The sequence below is a fragment of the Arachis ipaensis genome, chromosome B8 (assembly GCF_059453495.1).
Source record: "Arachis ipaensis isolate K30076 ecotype BB chromosome B8, ASM5945349v1, whole genome shotgun sequence".
In the NCBI taxonomy this organism is placed as follows: domain Eukaryota; kingdom Viridiplantae; phylum Streptophyta; class Magnoliopsida; order Fabales; family Fabaceae; genus Arachis; species Arachis ipaensis.
Window position 1 is genome coordinate 41,431,332 of NC_142443.1, and position 20,557 is coordinate 41,451,888.

The 20,557-nt window shown below is 40.6% G+C and overlaps 1 non-coding gene across 1 annotated transcript; it reads left to right on the forward strand.

Moving 5' to 3' along the window:
• The first annotated feature begins 19,394 nt into the window (after positions 1-19,394).
• LOC148547808 (small nucleolar RNA R71) lies at positions 19,395-19,498 on the forward strand. Its single transcript, XR_015898176.1, has one exon. It is a non-coding gene; the product is annotated as a small nucleolar RNA R71 (small nucleolar RNA).
• The last annotated feature ends 1,059 nt before the right edge of the window (positions 19,499-20,557 follow it).

The window sequence follows — 20,557 nt, forward strand, 5'->3', positions numbered from 1 at the left end:
ATGTTCTTGTTCCGAGGGTTACTGATGAGCTGATATTTTATACGCTTTTTGGCATCATTTTCATATAGTTTTTAGCATGTTTTATTTAGTTTTTTTATTAAGTTTTTATAGGTTTTAGTGTTAAATTCACATTTTTGGATTTTACTATAAGTTTTTGTGTTTTTGTACAATTTTAGGTAATTTCTGGCTGAAATTGAGGTGTTAGAGCAAAAGTCTGATTCAGAGACAGAGAAAGCACTGCAGATACTGTCCGGATCTGAGCTCCTCTCACTCAGAAGAGCTTTTTTAGAGCTACAAAAGTCCAAATGGATCTTCTGAATGGCTATGGAAAGCTAACTTCCAGAGCTTTCCTGTAATATATAATAGTTCATGCTTTTCTTCAGATTAGAAGGCCCAAAACTAGTGTCCAACGCCAGCTTCCAGGCGTCCAGCGCCCAAAGAGCAGAGCCCGGTGTCCAAACGCCCAGAGAGGACCCCCTAGCCACCGTTTCATGCCCTAGGAGCCTCATAGCATGTGGATCTCATCAAAGCTCAGCCCAAACACTCACAAAGTGGGCCCCAGAAGTAGATTTTAGCACTAAATAGACTGTTTTACCCTTACTAGTCATTAGTTTAGTATTTAAAGTAGAAGATCACTCTATATTAGGGATCTTCGTCCATCATTCAGCATATTTTCGTGTATCACTTTGTTTTTCACATGAATATGAGTTTCTAAACCTCCTAGGTTAGACAAACTGACGGATTGTCTTGCTCCTTAGATCAGGTAATTTTTATTTTTGTTATTTTATTTTAGTCTTTTATTTTTATTTTCTTCTTCCTCAATTTTCGAAAAATCTAAAAAAATTTTCAAAAATATTTTTATTTTTTTGTTTAATTTTTGTTCTTGGTCTGAGTTTTACATGTTTCTATTGTTCAATTCCAAAAATTTTAAAACTTCCCAAAAACCTTTTTCAAAGCAGTTTATTTTCAAGTATCCTTAGCTTTCTGTTTGAGTCTTTGTGTTTATGTTCTTGGTTAAAATTTTCGAAAATCTTGAGTGTTTTTCAAAAAAAATTTCAAAAATAGAGTCTTTTTGTTTGAGTCTTATTTTAATCATTAAGTTTGGTGTTTTCTTGTTTATTTTCTTTAATTTTCGAAAATTTGTGTTTGATTTTTTAAAAATTTTAAGTTTGGTGTTCTTTATGAGTTCTTGTATTCTATAAATTTCTTAAGTCTTGTTCTTTGTGTTCTTGTTAGTTTTCAAAGTGTTCTTGAGTTTTCCTTGTGTTTGATCTTAAAATTTTTAAGTTTGGTGTCCCATTATGTTTTTCCTTCAAATTTTCGAAAACTTGGGGTATTAGATTTAAAAATTTTAAGTTTTATGTCTTTTACTTGTTTTTCTCTCTCTTCATTAAATTCAAAATAAAAAAATATCTTTTCTATCTTTATTTTTATTAAAATTTCGAAAATTACAATTAAAAATTCAAATTTTAATTTCAAAATTTTTAACTTATTTTATCTTACTTTTAAATTTCAAAAATCATATCTTTTTCAAAATCTTATCTTATCTTATTTCAAATTTCAAATTTTAAAAATCAAACCTTTTCAAAATCATATCTTTTCAAATCTTTATCTTATCTTTTTCTTTAAATTTAAAATCTTATCTTATCTTGTTTTAAATTCAAATTTTAAAATTCAAAATTCAAAATTCAAAATTCAAAATTTAAAATTCAAATTTCAAAATTTTAAAATTCAAATTTTAAAATTTCAATTTTCAATTTTAAATTTCAAATTTAAATCTTTTTCAAAAACTTAAAATTCAAATCTTATCTTCTTCAACCTCTTTTCAAGTTTTTTCTTTTAAAGTTTGATTCTTTCTTATCTTATCTTTCTTTTAAAATTTAAATTTCAAATATTTTTAAATTGAAAACTAATTTTTTATTTTTATTTCTAATCTTTTTAATTTAAAACTTATCTTTTCTTAACTTCCTTATCTTATCTCTCTTTCTTAACTTATCTTATCTTTAATTTAAAATCTCTTTCCTAACTTCCTTATCTTATCTCTCTTCTTTTTCGAAAATTCGCTAACTAATTTTCAATTCTTTTTAAATTGTTAACCTTTATTTTCGAAAATAATAAATAAATAAAATAAAAATAAAAATATTTTTAATTCTTCTCTTTTCTACTTCTATTTCTTCTTCTACTTCTTCTACCTTTCTTTCTTCTTTACCCTTCTTTCTTCTTTCTCTTCTTCTACCTTTCTTCATCATGAACCCAAATGGGAATGAAGAGTTCAGAAGAACTCTAGGGTCCTATACAAACCCCACTACTGACTTCTATGGAAGAAGTATTAGCATACCTCATATCAGAACAAGTAGCTTTGAACTAAACCCTCAACTTATTACCATAGTGTAGCAAACCTGCCAGTTTTTTGGACTTTCACAAGAAAAACCTACAGAATTCTTAGCAGATTTCTTAAAGATTGCTGACACATTACACCATGAGGGAGTAGACCCAAATGTCTACATACTATTGCTTTTTCCTTTTGTTGTAAAGGACCAAGCAAAGAGGTGGTTGGATAACCAGCCTAGATCTAGCTTGAAAACTTGAACACAGTTAGTAGACAAGTTTTTAAATCAATACTTTCCTCAAAAAAAGATGACCCAGCTGAGACTGAACATCCAGGGCTTCAAACAAGGAGATGATGAATCTCTTTATGATGCCTTGGGAAGGTATAGGAGTATGCTAAAGAAATGTCCCACTGAAATATTTTCAGAATGGGTACAATCAGACATCTTCTATTATGGACTTTCAGACATGGCTAGAATGTCTTTGGACCACTTTGCTGGTGGTTCCATACACATGAGAAAGACCATTGAAGAAGCTCAAGAGCTTATTGAGACAGTTGTCACTAATCAACATCTGTGCTCATCTGCTGAGACTTCTATGAAAGAAAAGGTTAAGGCAATATTGGTGCACGAAATTGTGATCCCTGGTAATGGCTCCAAAAACTTGGTGCTCTAATCTTAATTCAGAATTTGTCACAATTTCGATACAACTAACCAGCAAGTGCACTGGGTCGTCCAAGTAATAAAACCTTACGTGAGTAAGGGTCGATCCCACGGAGATTGTTGGTATGAAGCAAGCTATGGTCATCTTGTAAATCTCAGTCAGGCGGATATTAAATGGTTATGGAGTTTTCGAATAATAATAGTAAATAAAACATAAAATAGGATAGAGATACTTATGTAATTCATTGGTGAGAATTTCAGATAAGCGTATAGAGATGCTTTCGTTCCTCTGAACCTCTACTTTCCTGCTGTCTTCATCCAATCAGTCCTACTCCTTTCCATGGCAAGCTTTCTGTAAAGCATCACCGTTGTCAATGGCTACATCCCATCCTCTTTGTGAAAAAGGTCCAAATGCTCTGTCACGGCACGGCTAATCATCTGGAGGTTCCCGATCATACTGGAATAGGATTCACCCTCCTTTTGCGTCTGTCATTACGCCCAGCACTCGCGAGTTTGAAGTTTGTCACAGCCATCCCTTCCCAGATCCTACTCGGAATACCACATACAAGGTTTAGATTTTCCGGATCTCAGGAATGGCCATCCATGGGTTCTAACTTATACCACGAAGATTCTGATTAAGAAATCTAAGAGATACCCATTCAATCGAAGGTAGAACGAAAGTGGTTGTCAGGCACACGTTCATAGGGAATGATGATGAGTGTCACGATCATCACATTCATGTTGAAGTGCAAATGAATATCTTAGAAGCGGAATAAGTTGAATTGAATAGAAAAATAGTAGTACTTTGTATTAATTCGTGAGGAACAGCAGAGCTCCACACCTTAATCTATGGTGTGTAGAAACTCTACCGTTGGAAATACATAAGTGATGAGGTTCAGACATGGCCGAATGGCCAGCCCCCCAAACGTGATCTAAAGATGAAACTAAAGATGTAAATACAATAGTAAAAAGTCCTATTTATACTAAACTAGTTACTAGGGTTTACAGAAATAAGTAATTGATGTAGAAATCCACTTCCGGGGCCCACTTGGTGTGTGCTTGGGCTGAGCTTGAAGTTTACACGTGGAGAGGTCATTCTTGGAGTTGAATGCCAGTTTGTAACGTGTTTCTGGCCATGAACTCCACTTTGCAACTTGTTTCTGGCACTGAACGCCAGACTGCAGCATGGAACTGGCATTGAACGCCAGTTTACATCATCAGTCCTTATTCAAAGTATAGACTATTATACATTACTGGAAATCCATGGATGTCTACTTTCCAACGCAATTGGAAGCGCGCCATTTGGAGTTCTGTAGCTCTAGAAAATCCACTTTGAGTGCAGGGAGGTCAGAATCCAACAGCATCTGCAGTCCTTCTTCAACCTCTGAATCTGATTTTTGCTCAGGTCCCTCAATTTCAGCCAGAAAATACCTGAAATCATAGAAAAACACACAAACTCATAGTAAATTCCAGAAATGTGAATTTTAATTAAAAACTAATAAAAATAGACTAAAAACTAATTAAATTATACTGAAAACTATGTAAAAACAATGCCAAAAAGCGTATAAATTATCCGCTCATCACAACACCAAACTTAAATTGTTGCTTGTCCCCAAGCAACTGAAAATCAAATAGGATAAAAAGAAGAGAATATACTATAAATTCCAAAATATCAATGAAACATAGCTCCAATCAGATTAGCGGGACTTGTAGCTTTTTGCCTCTTAAATAGTTTTGGCATCTCACTCTATCCATTGAAGTTCAGAATAATTGGCATCTATAGGAACTTAGAATTCAGATAGTGTTATTGATTCTCCTAGTTCAGTATGTTGATTCTTGAACACAGCTACTTTATGAGTCTTGGCCGTGGCCCTAAGCACCTTGTTTTCCAGTATTACCACCGGATACATAAATGCCACAGACACATAACTGGGTGAACCTTTTCAGATTGTGACTCAGCTTTGCTAAAGTCCCCAATTAGAGGTGTCCAGGGTTCTTAAGCACACTCTTCTTTTGCTTTGGACCTTGACTTTAACCGCTCAGTCTCAAGTTTTCACTTGACACCTTCACGCCACAAGCACATGGTTAGGGACAGCTTGGTTTAGCCGCTTAGGCCAGGATTTTATTCCTTTAGGCCCTCCTATCCACTGATGCTCAAAGCCTTGGATCCTTTTTATTACCCTTGCCTTTTGGTTTTAAGGGTTATTGGCTTTTTTGCTCTTTCCTTTTGGTTTTAAGAGCTTTTGGCTTTTTCTGCTTGCTTTTTCTCTTTTTTTTTCAGCTATTTTTTTTTTTTGCAAGATTTTGTATTCACTGCTTTTTCTTGCTTCAAGAATCATTTTTATGATTTTTCAGATTATCAAATAATATTTTTCCTGTTCATCATTCTTTCAAGAGCCAACATATTTAACATTCTTAAACAACAACTTCAAAAGACATATGCACTGTTCAAGCATTCATTCAAAAAACAAAAAGTATTGTCACCACATCAAAATAATTAAACTTGTTTCAAGGATGAATTCAAAACCATGTACTTCTTGTTCTTTTGTAATTAAAACATTTTTCATTCAAGAGAGGTGATGGATTCATAGGACATTCATAACTTTAAGGCATAGACACTTAAATACTAGTGATCATGAAGACAAAAACATAAACAAACATAAAGCATAAAAATCGAAAAACAGGAAAATAAATAAACAAGGAGATTAAGGAATGAGTCCACCTTAGTGAGGGTGGCGTCTTCCTCTTCTTGAAGAACCAATGGTGCTTTTGAGCTCCTCTATGTATTTTCCTTGTCTTTGTTGCTCCTCCCTCATAGCTCTTTGATCTTCTCTAATTTCATGGAGGATGATGGAGTGCTCTTGGTGCTCCTATCCTTAGTTGCTCCCAATAATTGTGTAGAGGAAAATGTATCCCCTGAGGTATCTCAGGGATCTCTTGATTTGCAGTCAAATGTTCTACCACTGAGCTATAGACCCTTGAGATGAATCTCTCTATCTCCTATGACTCGGCGGTGGAAGCTTTTGTCTTCCCTTTCCTCTTTCTAGAGGTTTCTCTGGCCTTAGGTGCCATCAATGGTTATGGAAAAACAAAAAAAAAACTATGCTTTTACCACACCAAACTTAGAATGTTGCTCGCCCTCGAGCAAAAGAAGAAAGAATAGTAGAAGAAGAAGAAGATATGGAGGGGATGGAGGGATGTGTGTATGGATGTAAGTGGTGAATGGAAAACAGAAGGGATGACTGTAAATAGGGAGAGAGAGAGAGAGGGTGATATAGGATTATGAGGAGGGAAGGTGAGTGGAGGTATATGGGGATCCTGTCGGGTCCACAGATCCTGAGGTGTCAAGGATTTACATCCCTGCACCAATTAGGCATGTAAAATGCCTTTGCATGCATTTCTGGCATTTAGACGCCGAAGTGATGCTTGTTCTGGGCGTTCAACGCCCATATGCAGCATATTTCTGGCGTTGAACGCCAGCTTCATGCTTGTTTCTGGCGTTCAGCGCCAGCTCCATGCTCTGTTCTGGCGTTGAATGCCAGCCAGATGCTCCTTACTGGCGTTTAAACGCTAGTAGGCCCTTCCTCCAGGGTGTTCTGTTTTCAATGCTATTTTTCATTCTGTTTTTGATTTTTCAGTAGTTTTTGTGACTCCACATGATCATCAACCTAATAAAACATGAAATAACAAAGAGAAAATAAAATAAAACATATTAAATAACATTGGGTTGCCTCCCAACAAGCACTTCTTTAATGTCAATAGCTTGACAACGGGCTCTCACTGAGCCACACAGGTGATCAGGTCAATTTTATAGATTCCCAACACCAAGCTTAGAGTTTGTATGTGGGGATTCAACACCAAACTTAGAGTTTGGCTGAGGTCTCCCAACACCAAACTTAGAGTTTGATTGTGGGGGTTTTGTTTAACTCTGTACTGAGAGAAGCTTTTCATGCTTCCTCTCCATGGTTACAGAAGGAGATCCTTGAGTTTTAAACACAAGGTAGTCCTCATTCAGTTGAAGGACCAACTCTCCTCTGTCCACATCAATCACAGCTCTTGCTGTGGCTAGGAAGGGTCTTCCAAGGATAATGGATTCATCCTCATCCTTCCCAGTGTCTAGGATTATGAAATCAGCAGGAATGTAAAGGCCTTCAACCCTTACTAGCACATCCTCTACTAGTCCATAAGCCATTTTCATAGATTTATCTGCCATCTCTAATGAGAAATTGGTAGCCTGTACCTCAAGGATTCCCAGTTTCTCCATTATAGAGAGTGGCATTGTTCTGAGGGTTACCTGAAACTAGAGGTCGATCTCGGATGAGATCTTCGATACTGGTCAGAGATGGTGTGTCCGGCTGGCTGGTGGCGGCCAGAGCTGTTGTGTCCGACTTGTTGGACTTGCTGCACTGCTGATCCTCGGCCACCGGAGGGTGGGGGGTACCTGCAAGAGACACCGATGCTTAAGTTAGCATGGGTGTTAAGCAGGTTTTTTATGTAGAATCAGAGTATGAGTTATACCTGGGTGTTCCAGTGTATTTATAGTAGTGTGGGCTGACCTTTCTGATAAGATAAGTTAGTTATCTTATCTTATCTTATCCTGTTTTGGATGAAGTCAGCTTATCTTCAAGGGAACCGCCTTTATCTCTGTAGGCTGGGATTGCCTTTGGATTTGGGTCGTGTTCATCTATTTGGGCCCTTTATTGGGCTTTCCTGTCGATATGGCCAAGCTCTTTTAGAAGAGGTCGGGTAGTCTGACTTTGAAGAAGTCGATCGCTGTGTCGCCGATCATCCCGGGTCGGATAGCTTGACCCAGGGTATGAACAGTGCCCCTGCTTGAGCTCGGTCTTCTTTTGAGGTTGAGTTCTTTGACTTCAGTCTAGTGAGGCCGAACTCAAGCATTTTGTCGATTCCTTTGAAACAGCTTTTGAATGTAGAACGTTTCCTCTAAAAGCACGCGCTTTTATATCGGCACTTTGGGAACGTGCAAGGGTTTAATGCTTTCATTAATTTTGTCATTAATTGCCCCGTTTCCCTTTGGTTATTTGATTTTGAAAACCCCTAAAATGGTTTCTCTCCTTCGCCCTTTTCGTAACTTCTTTCTCTGCTCTCTTCGCTCTCTGTTTTTCATTTTGTTCTTCTGCTTCCTTGCGTTGCGGCGTTGCTTGGTGATTTTCTTGGGCAGCTTTTATTTCTGCGCTTCCGTCTTTCTCCTCGAAGTTTCTCATCGTCTCCAGGTTAGTCCCGTTTCATATATTCTCCTTGTTTTGCTTTGATTTTGACCCTTTCTTTAGAGAAAGTTTAGATCTTTTGTTTTGTTATGCCCTATTGTTCTGGGAGTTTCTTCATTTTTCTGCATGGTCCTTTTTTGCCTTTGCTTAATGCTTTTAGGGTTTTGCATGTTCTTTGTTGTTTCCGTTCTGATGCCGTTTATCCAGAAAAAACCCGTATCTATTTCTTGCTTTATTTGACGGTTGCCTTGCCTGATTCTGAAAAAGTTCGCGCCTTTGATGGTTTCTTCTTGGCGTACTTGATTTTGGGAATGCTTTTGCTGATAGATTGTGATGACTTTTTCTTTTGACACTACTTGCTGTTTAAAGTCCTTTTCTTTTTTGAAAAATGCTGGGGTGGGAGCTGTAGATTTTCCTGGAAACCTTGCTTTATTACTGCCTCCAAAGGATGCCCCAAGATTTTGGTTTGAGTCTTGAGGTTTTCCTTTTCTGTGTGTTCGCCTGTATCGTATTGAGTTGTTTTCTCCCTTGTCCGAGATGTTTTTAGTAATCCCATCTTCTTTTCTTACTTGTAGGATTAGTTGGCCTCATGTCTTCTCGCAATAACATTGTAGAGATGTCTTCCAGAGTTCCCGAGGGGATATCCGATTGGCTGGACTCCCTTGTTTTGTTGTGTGTTTCTATTGTGGATGCTGAATTTTGCACAGAGCTGAGGAAGCGCCATAGGATTTGTGGTAACAGTGCCCGCGAGGGTGATTATGAGCTTGTTGCTCCTGATTCCGATGAGAGAGTTTATTTTCCGACTTTTGTCGAGGGGGAGCGTCCCTCCTTCTATGCTTATGAATACTTCTTCAGCCAATTAAACGTTACTTTCCCTTTTACTGCTTTTGAAACTGACTTGTTGTGGTCCTGCAATATTGCTCCGTCCCAGCTTCATCCCAACTCCTGGGGTTTTATCAAAATATTTCAGCTTCTTTGTCAGGAGTTGGACATAACACCTTCTGAAACTCTTTTCCTTTATCTTTTTGTCTCGGCCAAACCTGGAGGTTCCTCCAAAAAGAAAGCTTCCTGGGTTTCCTTCAGGTCGGCCCAGGGGCATAAAGTTTTTGCCATGTATGACGAGTCGTTTAAGGATTTTAAGAACTATTTCTTCCGAGTCCGTGCCATTGAGGGGGTTCGCCCCTTTTTTCTTGATGAAAATGATGAGCCTGCTTTTCCTCTGGAGTGGCAAAAGAATGTAAGAGTGCCACGTTACACATGGGAAATGCTTAGTGAGGTTGAGCGGGCCTTTGTAGTTGTTCTTGAAGATCTGTGGGGGAAGCCTTCCCACTTGGACACGAAGATATTTTTGAGTGATCCATCTTTGGTTCGAGCTGCTTTGGGTACTGTCTGATTTGTTTTTATACTTGCTCCCGAGCTTTGCTTCTCTTGTGTTGTAACTTGTCTTTGATTTTTGTGTTTTTCAGAGATGTCGAAGAATAATGATTCCATGAGGGCCTATAAGAAGGCGAAGAAGGCGACCGCTGCTTTAAACATCTCGGCCAAGGCGGCCAGAGAGGGATCTTCTCAGCCTCTAGTTAAACCTCCTATATTGAGTTCTCCCGGGCCGAGGAAAGCAATTCCTACTCCTCGGGTCCGTCTGGCCGATCCTCCACAATCTTCTGTTGCAACTTCCGGTGCCCCTCCTAGTAAAAAGCAAAAAACAATTGAGCCTTTCAACCTTGATGCTCCTGACTTTGATGCGGTTGAGTTTGTAGATCAACAAATCGGCCCTTATGGTGTTCTTCCTATGGATGACGTGTCGCTTCTTCATCATTTTGATTATATCACCCGGAGTGGTATCAAGTTGGCACACATGGGGGTGGCCCTATATCGAACTGCTCAAAATCTTCCTCTCCATGCCACTAAAGCTTTTATAGAGGAGGCCAAGCAGGAGTTTGATCGGATGAAGGGCTTGAAGGAGGAACTTGAAGTAAGGGTGGCCAAGTTGGAGAAAGACTTGGAGAATGAAAAGGCTAGCTCTACTTCTCTGGCTGGTTCTCTGAGACTGGCCGAGGACACGGCTATGCGGCATAAGGACAGTTATTTGACGTCTTACTGGGAGGTGTTGCGTCTGAGAGAAGAGTTGGAGAATGCCCGGGCTAATTATTCCGAACTCCAAGGTCATCTTGTTGGCAGTGTAACTGCTGCCTATGAAAACCTGAGGGAACAAGTTCGGGTTATTGCTCCCGAGGCCGACCTGACCCTCTTTAGCTTGGAGAACGTTGTCAGGGATGGCAAGGTTGTCCCTGATGACGAGGATGAGGATGATGTCGATCCTCCCCCTGTAGCCTCTACCAAGGTGTCGATTTCTGCTGTCCCTGCCGAGGTTGGTCCTTCCGCTTCTGACCCCGACTGCCAGATCTTGAACCGGGATGACGGTACTGTAGATGTCGTTCCTCTCCAGACTCGGCCTCCGTCTCCTCAGACTGATGCTGCTAAAAAATCTTCTGACCCTTAGTTTTAATCTTTATTCTGGATATGTAGTTGGCCCGGCTTGTGGGCTTTTTTAAACTCTTTATGTTTTGTTAATTGCTGACACTTTCCCGTTGCTTGCCCAGCAACTTTGTCTTTTATGAAAAACAAATGGTAGCATGCTTTAGCTTTTTTGAGATAGGTTTTGGTGGCCTCTGAGGTTTTTATAACCTTTTGGATGATATCGCGCTTTTGTGCTTGACTTGGTATCTCTTTTGGATTGCTTTGTACTTTTTATCTTGAATCCTTTGTGGTTGTGACTAGGTAGGTCTAACTTGATTTTTGGTTTGTTCTCGCTTCGGTTTGTATTTCTGACGATTTGTAACCGATTTCTTCAAGTTAGTCCTCCGAGTTGTTTTCGCAGTCCTTTTCTAAGTTATCTTTGTAATCCTCTTTCTTGGATCTTTGTCCGATCTTTTTCAGGGATTACTTTTATAACTTTTTAGTTGTAGGAGTCCGACTTGGTTATATTGGTCTCCTTTAAGTTATTTGTAGTCCTCTTTCTTGGATCTTTGTCAGATCTCTTTCAGGGACTACTTTTATAACTTTTTAGTTGTAGGAGTCCGACTTGGTTATATCGGTCTCCTTTAAGTTATTTGTAGTCCTCTTTCTTGTATCTTTGTCAGATCTCTTTCAGGGACTACGTTGATAACTTTTTAGTAGTAGGAGTCCGACTTGGTTATATCGGTCTCCTTTAAGTTATTTGTAGTCCTCTTTCTTGGATCTTTGTCAGATCTCTTTCAGGGACTACATTGATAACTTTTTAAGTAGTAGGAGTCCGACTTGGTTATATCGGTCTCCTTTAAGTTATTTGTAGTCCTCTTTCTTGGATCTTTGTCAGATCTCTTTCAGGGACTACTTTTATAAATTTTTAGTTGTAGGAGTCCGACTTGGTTATATCGGTCTCCTTTAAGTTATTTGTAGTCCTCTTTCTTGGATCTTTGTCAGATCTCTTTCAGGGACTACATTGATAACTTTTTAAGTAGTAGGAGTCCGACTTGGTTATATCGGTCTCCTTTAAGTTATTTGTAGTCCTCTTTCTTGGATCTTTGTCAGATCTCTTTCAGGGACTAATTTTATAACTTTTTAGTTGTAGGAGTCCGACTTGGTTATATCGGTCTCCTTTAAGTTATTTGTAGTCCTCTTTCTTGGATCTTTGTCAGATCTCTTTCAGGGACTACGTTGATAACTTCTCATTTTGGGCCGACTTTGTCATGTCGAGCCCTTCTAAGTTAAAGTAATCCTCTTTAATAGGGTTGGCCAAACCTCTTTCCAGGGTTTACTTATAACTTGGGTTGACTTGGTCCGACTTCTCAATGTCGGCCAGTCTTTAAGTTATTATTTTAGCATTCCGCAAGACCTCGTCAGGTTCTTTTTTTGGATCGCTTTCGATAACTTCTTACATTATTCTGTGTTCATCTTTGCCGATCTGTAGAAAGTGGTTGTCATTTCTAGATCGTCCTTTGGGTGAATCGCGTTTTCACCTTTATCGGACGGTTGTCTTTATCGTGATCGTGCAGTGAAATTGTTTTTCACTTTCTGCCAATCTGTTGCTTTATAATCGGACGATGAATACTTCAAATTAATGCGTCTTGAAATCTTTGTAGAATATCTAAAATATATTTTATTTAAAGGAAGAGTGCAAGTATATACATATGAGATTGTCTGAGTCTCAACTTGGTGCCTCATTAAAAAACCTTTTCAGGAAAAAGAGTGCATCCAATGATGAGATCTTTTATCTTTTCTAACTGTAGTACCTTCTGAGGTTGCAGGCGTGCCATGACCTGGGAAGCTCTCATCCATCGAGTTCAGACAGTCTGTAGTAGCCCTTTCCAAGTACTTCTACAATTCGGTAAGGCCCTTTCCAGTTCGCTGCCAGCTTTCCCTCTCCTGGTCGAGTTGTTCCGATGTCATTTCGGATTAGTATGAGATCATTTTCTGTGAAATTTCTCGGTACTACCTTTTGATTATATCTGGAAGCCATTCGGCGTTTTAGAGCTTCTTCCCTGATCCGAGCTCTTTCTTAGATTTCGGGTAGCAAGTCGAGCTCTTCTCTCTGAAGTTGGAAGTTTGCGTCCTCATTATAGTGAACTACTCTGGGTGACCCTTCCTTAATCTCTATTGGAATCATCGCCTCCATTCCGTATGCTAATCGAAAGGGGGATTCCTTCATGGTGGAATGTGGCGTTGTTCGATATGCCCACAGGACCTGTGGGAGCTCTTCTACCTAGGCTCCCTTTGCATCTTGTAATCTCCGTTTTAATCCAGCCAGTGTGACTTTGTTGGCAGCTTCGGCCTGCCCATTGGCTTGTGGATGTTCGACGGAGGTGTACTGGTGCTTTATACCCAAGTCGGATACTAGTTTTCTGAAGCCTGTATCTGTGAATTGGGTGCCATTGTCTGTGGTTATTGAATATGGAACCCCGAACCTTGTGACAATGTTCCGATATAAGAACTTCCGGCTTCTTTGAGCGGTGGCATTGGCTAGGGGCTCTGCCTCGATCCACTTTGTAAAGTAATCTACTCCCACTATGAGAAATTTAACTTGTCCTGATCCCTGTGGGAAGGGGCCGAGAAGATCGAGTCTCCATTTTGCAAACGGCCAAGGCGAAGTCACGCTGATGAGCTCTTCTGGTGGGGCGATGTGAAAGTTGGCATGTTTTTGACATGGTGGACATGTCTTTACAAATTCTGTGGCTTCTTTCTGTAGAGTTGGCCAATAAAATCCTGCCCGAAGTACTTTTTTGGCCAGAGCTCGTGCTCCAAGATGATTGCCACAGATGCCGCCGTGTATTTCTTCTAGCACTTCTCTTGTGTTGGAGGTCGGCACACATTTTAGTAAAGGTATTGAGATTCCTCTTTTGTACAGGATGTTGTTTATGATGGTGTAGTACTGTGCCTCCCTTTTTAACTTCTTTGCCTCCTTTTTTTCTGCGGGGAGTGTTCCTTCTTTGAGGTATTTGATTATGGGGGTCATCCATCCTTGGTCCTGACTTGTTATAGCCAGGACTTTTTCCTCTTCCGAGATTGACGGGTTTTGCAACATTTCCTGGATGAGGCTTCTATTGTTGCCCCCTGGTTTGGTGCTGGCTAGTTTTGAGAGTGCATCAGTTCGGGCATTTTGTTCGCGGGGTATGTGGCAGATCTTATATTCCCCGATTTGTCCGAGTAGTTCCTTGGTTTTATCCAAATATTTTTTCATGGTGGGGTCTTTGGCTTGGTAGCTCCCTGTTATTTGTGATGTGACCACTTGTGAATCGCTGTAAATGTTGAGTTTTTGAGCTCCGACCTCTTTAGCCAGCTTCAAACCAGCTAATAATGCTTCATATTCCGCTTGGTTATTGGAGGCCGGGAACCCGAACTTAAGGGAGAGCTCAACTTGGATTCCTTGGTTGCTTTCTATTATCACGCCTGCGCCGCTTCCAGTTTTATTTGAGGAACCGTCCACGTGGAGATCCCATTCTGTGGGAGTTTTCAGGGTATCTGTGAATTCTGCGATGAAGTCGGCCAGATACTGTGACTTGATGGCCGTCCGGGCTTCGTATTGGAGGTCGAATTCTGACAACTCGACTGCCCATTGTAGAATTCTGCCTGCTAAATCTGTTTTCTGCAATATTCCTTTTATGGGCTGGTTAGTTCTAACCTTAATGGTGTGAGCCTGGAAGTACGGGCGGAGTCGTCGAGATGTTAGGATGAGAGTATAGGCAAATTTTTCTATTTTCTGGTAGTTCAGCTCGGATCCCTGTAGTGCTTTACTAATGAAGTAGACGGGTTGTTGCCCATTTTCGTCTTCTCTGACTAGTGCTGAGGCTATCGCCCTGCTTCCTACTGCGAGATATAATATGAGTGGTTCTCCTTCTCGTGGTCGAGATAGGATAGGTGGTTGTCCTAAGAACTCCTTGAAGTCTCGGAAAGCTTGCTCACATTCTGTCGTCCATTCGAACTGTTTTCCCTTTCTTAAAGTAGCATAGAAGGGGAGAGATTTTATCGCAGCTCCTGCTAAGAATCGGGATAGGGCGGCTAGTCTCCCGTTGAGTTGTTGTACTTCTTTGACACAGGTTGGGCTCTTCATGTTGAGTATAGCTTGACATTTGTCTGGATTTGCTTCAATTCCCCTTTGTGTGAGCATGAAGCCTAAGAATTTGCCTGCTTCAACTGCGAAGGTGCATTTCGCGGGGTTGAGTCACATGTTATGCTTCCTTATAGTGTCAAACACTTGAGCCAGGTCAGATAATAGTGTATCTTCGCTTTGTGTTTTTATCAACATGTCGTCCACATAGACTTCCATGATTTTTCCGATGTGATTCGAGAAGACTTTATTCATTAGCCTTTGATAGGTAGCTCCCGCATTCTTGAGACCGAAAGGCATCACGATGTAGCAGTAGTTCGCCTTTGGTGTTAAGAACGAGGTTTTTTCTTGATCTGGTGGATACATGGGAATTTGGTTGTATCCCGAATAGGCATTCATAAACGAGAGGTATCTATATCCAGAGGAAGCGTCTACCAGAGCGTCAATACTTGGTAGTGGGTATGGATCTTTTGGGCAGGCTTTGTTGAAATCGGTGTAATCGGTACACATGCGCCACTTCCCGTTTGATTTTTTCACCAAGACGACGTTGGCTAGCCATAGTGGGTACTTGACTTCTCTTATGAATCCTGCCTCCAGTAACGTTTGTACTTGTTCTTCCACAGCTTGGGATCGTTCTGGTCCGAGTTTTCTTCGCTTATGCTGTACCGGCCGAGATCCTGGATAGACCGCCAACTTGTGGCACATTAGCTTAGGGTCTATGCCTGGCATGTCTGTGGCTTTCCATGCAAAGAGATCGACATTATCTCGTAAGAATTGTATCAGTAATTCTTTTGAGTCTCTTCTTAGGACCGTGCCGATATTAGTCATTTTGTCTGAGGTGTCTCCAATCTGAACCTTCTCTACCTCACCTTCTGGGTGTGGACGGAGTTCTTGTCGATGCTGAGCTCCGCCAAGCTCAATTGTATGAAACTCTTCTCCTCTGCCTTTGAGGTTTAAGCTCTCGTTATAACAGTGACGTGCCGTCTTTTGATCTGCTTTTATCGTGGCTATCCCTTCTGTAGTTGGGAATTTCATGCATAGATGCGGAGTTGAGACTATTGCGCCGAGTTGATTGAGTGTTGTCCGACCTATGAGCGCATTATAGGCTGAACTTACGTCGACCACAATGTAGTCTATTTTGAGGGTTCTAGTTTGGTTTCCTTTTCCAAAAGTAGTGTGTAGTGATACGTATCCCAATGGTTGTATCGGAGTGTCTCCTAGTCCAAACAGATTGTTCGGGTATGCTTTAAGTTCTTTTTCGTCTAAACCGAGCTTGTCGAAAGCCGTTTTGAATAAGATGTCGGCAGAACTCCCTTGGTCTACTAGTGTGCGGTGTAGATTGCCGTTTGCCAGTATAACAGTGATGACCATGGGATCGTCATGTCCCGAGATGATGCCGGATGCGTCTTCTTTAGTAAATGTTATCGCCGGGAGGTCGGGTGCTTCCTCCTTTCCCTCGACATGATATACTTCTTTGAGATATCTTTTTTGGGACGATTTGGAGATCCCACCTCCTGCGAATCCGCCGTGTATCATGTGGACGTGTCTTTCTGGTGTCCGAGGTGACCGTTCAGCTCGTCCATCATCTTCTTCTCTTCGTCTTTTTCTTTGGTCATCATCCCGGGTGGCCAGAAATTGATCTAATTTTCCTTCTCTTACCAATTTTTCTATGATATTTTTCAAGTCGAAGCATTCGTTGGTAGAGTACCCTCGAATTCGATGGTATTCGCATTATTCCTTTCGATTTCCTCCTCCCCTTTTGCCTTTGAGTGGTCGTGCTGGGGGGATTTTTTCGGTATGGCAGACTTCTTTGTACACGTCGACCAGGGATGCTTTGAGAGGAGTGTAGTTGTGGTATTTTTTGATTTTCTCACCCTGTCGATCTTCTTTCCTTTTGGAGTCCTTGTCTTTGTCTCAGTAGGAGGTTCCGAATTTTGAGGTTTCTCCTAGCCGAGCGTTCTCTTCCATGTTGATGTATTTTTCTGCTCGCTCCTGTACTTCGTCTAAGGAGGTGGGATACTTTTTTGATATAGATTGGCTGAAAGGTCCCTCTCGTAAGCCATTAATAAGCCCCATGATGGCAGCCTCTGTTGGTAAACTTTGTATGTCCATGCATGTTTTGTTGAATCTTTCCATGTAGTTGCGGAGGCTCTCCCGATCTCCTTGCTTGATCCTTAGCAAGTTGGGTGCGTGCTTGGCCTTATCTTTCTGGATGGAGAATCTGGCCAGGAACATTTTGGCCAGGTCGTCGAAGTTTGAGATGGACTTCGGAGGTAAGTTGTCGAACCATCTGATCGCCGTTTTCGTAAGAGTTGTCGGAAAAGCTTTGCAGCGAACGGCATCTGAGGCGTCGGTAAGGTACATTCTGCTTCTAAAATTGCTGAAATGATGGTTAGGATCTGTAGTGCCCTCATACAAAACCATATCCGGGAGCTTGAAATCCTTTGGGATTTTGGTCTTCATGATTTCCTTGGTGAATGGATCCTGTTCTTTGCATGAATTTTCCTCAGGAGTGGTCCGAGGAGCTTTTGATTTGAGGTCGACCTCTAACTGCTATAGTTTTTCTTCTAGTTCTTGACGTCGCCGTACCTCTCTTTGTAGATCCTTTCCGATCTCTCGTTGTTGCTGGGTTTCTTTCTCAAGTTGCTTTAAGCGATCTTGAAGTGCTTCCATGGCTCCCAGATTTGATGAGCTTTTGTTCCCGTTGGATTCTAGAGTATCCTTTAGCGTAGTGTCCGCGTTCTTGTGCGGCATTCTGTTCTCCAGATCCGAGTCGTGGTTGTTGTCATGGCCGTCTGCCATGGTTTTGGGATGACTTTCAGGTTCCCCGACAACGGTGCCAATGTTCCGAGGGTTACCTGAAACTAGAGGTCGATCTCGGATGAGATCTTCGGTACTGGTCGGAGATGGTGTGTCCGGCTGGCTAGTGGCGGCCGGAGCTGTTGTGTCCGACTTGTTGGACTTGCTGCACTGCTGATCCTCGGCCACCGGAGGGTGGGGGGTACCTACAAGAGACTCTGATGCTTAAGTTAGCACGGGTATTAAGCAGGTTTTTTTATGTAGAATCAGAGTATGAGTTATACCTAGGTGCTCCAGTGTATTTATAGTAGTGTGGGCTGACCTTTCTGATAAGATAAGTTAGTTATCTTATCTTATCTTATTCTGTTTTGGATGAAGTCAGCTTATCTTCAAGGGAACCGCCTTTATCTCTGTAGGCTAGGATTGCCTTTGGATTTGGGTCGTGTTCCTCTATTTGGGCCCTTTATTGGGCTTTCCTGTCGATATGGCCGAGCTCTTTTAGAAGAGGTCGGGTAGTCTGACTTTGAAGAAGTCGGTCGCTGTGTCGCCGATCATCCCGGGTCGGATAGCTCGACCCAGGGTATGAACAGGCATGAGATTATCCTTGACCCAAGGTCACATAGAGCCTTCTCAAAGGTCATGGTGCCTATGGTACAAGGTATTGAGAACTTTCCAGGATCCTGTTTCTTCTGAGGCAATGTCAGTTGATCCAGATCACTTAGTTCATTGGTGAGCAAGGGAGGTTCATCTTCCCAAGTCTCATTACCAAATAATTTGGCATTCAGCTTCATGATTGCACCAAGGTACTTGGTAACTTGCTCTTCAGTAACATCTTCATTCTCTTCAGAAGAAGAATACTTATCAGAGCTCATGAATGGCATAAGGAGGTTCAATGGAATCTCTATGGTCTCTAGATGAGCCTCAGATTCCTTTGGTTCCTCAGAGGAAAACTTCTTGTTGATCACTAGACGTCCCAGGAGGTCTTCCTCACTGGGATTCACGTCCTCTCCCTCTCTTGTGGGTTCGGCCATGATGGTCAATTCAATGGCCTTGCACTCTCCTTTTGGAGTTTCTTCTGTATTGCTTAGGAGAGTACTAGGAGGGATTTCAGTGACCCTTTTACTCAGCTGGCCCACTTGTGCTTCCAGATTTCTAATGGAAGACCTTGTTTCATTCATGAAACTTAGAGTGGCCTTAGACAGATCAGAGACTATGTTTGCCAAGCTAGATGGGGTCTACTCAGAACTCTCTGTCTTTTGCTGAGTGGATGATGGAAAAGGCTTGCTATTGCTAAACTTGTTTCTTCCACCATTATTAAAGCCTTGTTGAGGCTTTTGATCCTTCCATGAAAGATTTGGATGATTTCTCCATGAGGGATTATAGGTGTTTCCATAGGGTTCACCCATGTAATTCACCTCTGCTATTGCAGGGTTCTCAGGATCATAAGCTTCTTCTTCAGAAGATGCCTCTTGAGTACTGTTGGATGCAGCTTGCATTCCATTCAGACTCTGAGAAATCATATTGACTTGCTGAGTCAATATTTTATTCTGAGCCAGTATGGCATTCAGAGTATCAATTTCAAGAACTCCCTTCTTCTGAGGCGTCTCATTACTCACAGGATTCCTCTCAGAAGTGTACATGAATTGGTTATTAGCAACCATGCCAATGAGTTCTTGAGCTTCTGCAGGCATTTTCTTTAGGTGAATGGATCCACCTGCAGAAGTATCCAATGACATCTTAGCTAATTCAGACAGACCATCATAGAATATATCCAGGATGGTCCATTCTAAAAGTATGTCAGAAGGACACTTTTTGGTCAGTTGCTTATATCTCTCCCAAGCTTCATAGAGGGATTCACCTACTTTCTGTCTGAAGGTTTGAACATCCACTCTAAGCTTACTCAGCTTTTGAGGAGGAAAGAACTTGGCTAAGAAAGCCGTGACCAGCTTATCCCAAGAGTTCAGGCTATCTTTAGGTTGAGAATCCAACCATATTCTAGCTCTGTCTCTCACAGCAAACGGGAAAAGCATGAGCCTGTAGACTTTAGAATCTACTCTATTAGTCTTAACAGTATCACATATCTGCAAGAATTTAGTTAAGAACTGAAAAGGATCTTCAGATGGAAGTCCATGAAACTTGCAGTTCTGTTGCATCAGAGAAACTAATTGAGGTTTCAGCTCAAAATTGTTTGCTCCAATGGTAGGGATGAAGATGCTTCTTCCATGTAAATTGGAATTTAGTGCAGTAAAGTCACCAAGCATCTTCCTTGCATTGTTATTATTTTCGGCTGCCATCTCCTCTTCCTTTTCAAAAATTTCTGTAAGGTTGTCTCTGGATTGTTGTATTTTAGCTTCTCTCAGTTTCCTCTTCAGAGTCCTTTCAGGTTCAGGGTCTGCTTCAACAAGAATGTTCTTGTCCTTGCTCCTGCTCATGTGAAAAAGAAGAGGACTAAAGATACCGGAGATCCTCTTTACCACAGTATAGAGGTTCCCTTGTGTGAGTAGAAGAAAAGAAGAATAAGAATGTAGAAGAGAAGAATTCGAACTCAAAGGAGAGGAAGGGGTTCGAATTTTGGGTGAAGAGAAGTGTTAGTAGATGAATAAATAAATAGAAGGATATGAGAGAGAGAATTTTGAAAATTAAATTAAAATAAAAAAATTAAAATTTAAAGTTAAATTTCAAAAATTGAAGTTTGAAATTAGATTAAAATTAAAACAATTAGTTAATTAAAAAGGAATTTTGAAAAAGGAGAGAGGGAATTTTCGAAAATAAGAGAGAGAGATTTAGTTAGGTAGTTTTGAAAAAGGTAAGAAACAAACAAAAAGTCAATTAGTTAGTTGAAAAAGATTTGAAAATCAATTTTGAAAAGATAAGAAGATAAGAAGTTAGAAGAGATATTTTAAAATCAAATTTTTGAAAAAGATAAGATTTAAAAAGATATGATAGAAATTTATTTT